Below are 4,105 nucleotides of genomic sequence, written 5' to 3'. Positions count from 1 at the left end.
AACTGCATATCTGCTGCTACATATGTGTGAGGCAGAGACTCAACCCAAACCAAACTGAATGATTTACTCAATGTCTAAGGCAGAGGGGGCTCTGAAAAAAAACAAAAAAAAAAAAAAAAAAAAAAGAATCAAAAGCATATTAACAATTTCCTTCTTCAAGTAATATAAATATTTCTGACAAATACATCCCCAAGGTGATTTACTTGATTTCAAAAATGCAACAAAGCTGACTCTCTCAAAGCATGGTAGAGATGCCACATTTCCCAATGTTGCCCAAATTGTTTCCCACTGCCAATGGTGTTGGCAAGGTATGTTATTATTTCTTCTTAAAGGAACAGTTTCTTAATTCCACTGTTTTTCTACTGAGAAGGTTAACATTTTCTATTTTATACTACAGTAATATCTATATACTGTACTTTCCCTAAACAATACTTCTCTAGAGGATTTTTAACCCAGTATGTTCAGTTACCATTTGCAAAGTAAAACTTGAAAGAAATGACTGATTCCTCACTAGAAGTAGAATGAACTGAACAAGTAAAATGATAACTTAAGGCTTCATTTAAAGCTCATTTGTCAACAAAACAAAAAACAGTTTTCCTAAGGAGAGTGTAAATATAGCATCCACGCTTGCTCTCCATGGGAAAATGGATGGAACTGAAGACCACTGTGTTGGACAAAATAAGCTAGAGTCAGAAAGGTAAAGACAGTATTTTTTCCTCATTTGTAAAAGCTAGATTTCTAATACAATACATGAAAATAGGGTACTGTTTGACAAGAAGAAAAGGACCAGAAGGAGAACAAGAAACATTAATGGGAGGAAGGAGGTGAGCTAATTACATTATCTGGGGAAATGAAATATAATGAAAACCAATATTTTGTACAGTATACACAAATATATACTAATAAAAATTCAGCACAAACTGTTAAAAATATAATTAATTTTCAGAAACAAAATATAAAAGGTAGCTAACAGACACATGGCATATAGCACTGGAAAAGAAAATACAGCCAAAGAGATAGTCCAGCAAGATTTTTCGACAAAAAACAAACACATTTAATATTTTGGTACTGTGCAGAGGGTTTAGAGTTAGGCTGAGAATGAAATTTCACACAGAGCCTTGGCGGCTACTGCCATTCCCTTCTCGACTATCCTTCAGTGTCATTACTCAGTCAGTACCTACCACCTTGAATGGCTCCAACAAAAAGGAGAAATAAAATTTCAAGTTTAAGTGGAAAACCAGAAAGCCAGATTATTACTGATAACAGAACAGAATGCCACCATAGATATTAACAATATCTGAATTCTGTGATAAATCTGTTTCTGTAATGAGTGAAACCTAAAATTCCCTGGCCATCTATTATGAACCAAGCACTATCTGAACAGTAGCTAACTGCATCCACAGATATTAACGCCATCCATTCACGTAACAGCAGCAGCGCAAGCACAAGTTCTCAAGCTCCTACAACTGCTTGCATCCAAACCTACATCCATTTCATCTGAGAGCCAAGAATACCTAGTCAGGAACATTCTTAGGAATCAAGGAAGATTTAAATTCTAAGCAGTTTCACTAAATGGGGGAAATCTAAGCAAACTACCAAAGCAGCACTTTGTCTATGACAGGGATTTGTAGACACGTGTAATTCAAGACTTGTGCATATACTACAGCGCAGTAGAAGGAACACAGATTAGCACCATCTATGTAACACGTGTGCACTGACACCAGGAAACACTTCCTGCACTGGGGCACCCACTGATGTTCAACCACTATCTGGAGTTTCTTTCTACATTTGCTTTTATTCAAAGGAAAAAGAGCCTAGAAGGGCAGGACCCCACCAGTGTGGCTTAGGTTGTTTTCTCTATATCTTAGCCAATGACAGCATTTAGGTGGTCCAATATTTCTTGAATTAAAGATTAAAAACTTAACATTCCTTGGGCCCTTAACATGTTCAGAATTTAGCTCAATAGTTTCACCATTCCTATGTAACAGATAAGGCCTATAAATGGTCTGAGTAATTTAAACAGGTTAAATCAGCAGTGGCTAGAGGAAGGGAATCCTAAGGCACTGATTCTGTTTCAAACGATTTCAATTTTATACATATCACTAGTCTGATTTCTAAAATACCTATAGATTCTCAATTAGGAAAACACTTACTTGGGGCTACTTTGCAATTTGGGTATTTTAAAATGCTTTCTAGAGCTGGACAATATTGAAATAACCTACCAAAATACTCAAATTTTAAAAAGTAAAATTCCTTAAAATGACTAGGAAAATGCAGAAACTTTATGCCAGAGAAATAATTTTGAAGAAATGACATCTCCATTTAAGCAATAGGAAGAAGAGCTCTGTTGTGACAACTAAGAAAGATTTCCCTATAAGTGGGAGGAAGGGATAAAGAAAAATAATCCTGCATGGTGTGGTCAATCTGTCCTAGTGCTCAATTTCTTCAGATCCTGGAGTATACATCAATTAAACTATAATTCATTAAGCCAAGCCAGGTGATACTCATTAAAGGAGTCATCAAATGCTGTCCTAATCCTGCATTTCTAAGTCTATACAATTACTTGAAAGTCCCACGACCTACGAAAGCACAGAATATACTCAAATTAGGTCTGTGACTCGCTAAAGTTAAATATCATAAAGCTCCCAAAGAAAAATCTACCTGAACTCAAACATGACAAGGAAGGGTCAACACCAGAGGCATGTAAGCAAAAACAGAAGTGCAGTTTTGGAAAGCTGGTGGTAAAAACCGAACCTTCTGTACCATCAGGCCTTCAAATTTGACACCCCGGGGACTGTTAGTTACCAAGGTGGGTTAAGATCTTCTGAATGACTCAACGGTGAGTCTCATAACTAAAATAATTTTCACTTTCAGATTACCCACCTAGAACTTGCTGGCGGAAAAAAAATCATACCCACTGCACAGATGAGCAAAACAACACACACGCGAGCTTTCTGGTTACGCAATCCCACGCCCGGTGGCGGGCGGCATGTGAGGCGCTCTAAACTGCTGAAGGTGGGAGCCGGGTGGGATGGGGTTTGGATGTTGGGCAGATCGGCCCCGAGAGGTGCGAGGCCCGTAGAGGAGGGCAGGAAGGCGGCACATTGCCCTTGGGAAAGACTGAACGTGGGGCTTTTCCGGGTCGGCAGCTCCCAGGCGGGTCGCCCGTGCGGGACCGCAGCATAGCGAGGGGACAGGGACGAGCCGGTTCCAAGCCACGCTCGGCTCTCCCCACAGGTCACCCTGACCCGGAAACAGTACCCCAGAGTGGTGGCTCGGCGAGTGGGAGGTCGAGGTAGAGGGCCGAAGAGAAAGGCGGGAGGGCAGGAAGTACGGGGCGACCCAGAGGGTGACCGGGAAGCGCGGCCACCAGCCGCAGGCCGGACCGGGTCAGGAGGCGGGTGGGTAGAGAAAAAGCCCCTCGCGGGCGCGCGCAGGCCGCACACACTCACCTGCCCCTCCCCCTCCCCGCCCGCCCGGCGGAGGCTCCGAGCTGCCGCGGGCCACGCGCGCTCACGAGGCGCGCGCGCGCACAGCCGCTGTCTGCCTCGAGCTCGCGCTCAGCCAGCTCAGTCCCAGCTCCGCTCATTCAAAGCCGGGCGCGCGCTCCGTCGCAGCCGCCGTTGCCGCCGCGCAGCCGCCATGGCCGCCCCTTCTCCAAAAACCCGCCCGGACCCCGCCTTAGCTCCGCCCTGACCCCGCCCGTTTCCCCGCCCAGACCCTGTCTCCAGGCTCTGGCTTCCGCACTCTGCCTCTCGTACTTCTGGCCCAATAGAGGCTAGATACGTCATTGACGTGCAAGGCGCAAGCCAATGAGTGCATAGGGGCGTGGTTAGTCGGGACGGTGCAACTGCTTTGGCCTTTTGTTAATAATAGTGTGTTGTTGGTTTTTTGTCCTGGATCCACTGGGCTCCTGCCAAGTTGTTTTCCTTTCCTCCTTTGTAGATGAGTGTCTCGACTGTGACCAAGCCTCCTGTTCCATCCTTAAACCTGTCTGCTAGATGGGGCCAAGGCGAAACTGCATCTGGATTGTGAAACATTGGAGAAGCAAGCCCCTCTGTCTCAGAATGATTTGGGTGTGACTAGGACAGACCCCAATTACTGC

General features: G+C 44.3%; 1 protein-coding gene across 3 annotated transcripts in view; it reads right to left on the bottom strand.

Annotated features, from left to right (window-relative positions):
* Ebag9 (estrogen receptor binding site associated antigen 9) overlaps positions 1–3,634 on the bottom strand; it is a 23,452-nt gene extending 19,818 nt beyond the window's left edge. Inside the window, exon 1 of one of the 3 annotated variants that reach the window (XM_021183340.2) lies at positions 3,453–3,634. The gene's annotated coding sequence lies outside the window, so the exon portion shown is untranslated. Of the gene's footprint in view, positions 1–2,883; positions 3,383–3,452 lie in introns of those variants that run through there. The other 2 variants (XM_029470064.1, XM_021183339.2) reach the window with 2 other exon arrangements.
* Positions 3,635–4,105: the final 471 nt, after the last annotated feature.

This window comes from Mus caroli, chromosome 15 (assembly GCF_900094665.2).
Source record: "Mus caroli chromosome 15, CAROLI_EIJ_v1.1, whole genome shotgun sequence".
NCBI classification, from domain to species: Eukaryota; Metazoa; Chordata; class Mammalia; order Rodentia; family Muridae; genus Mus; species Mus caroli.
This window is presented reverse-complemented; position numbering and strand designations above follow the sequence as displayed.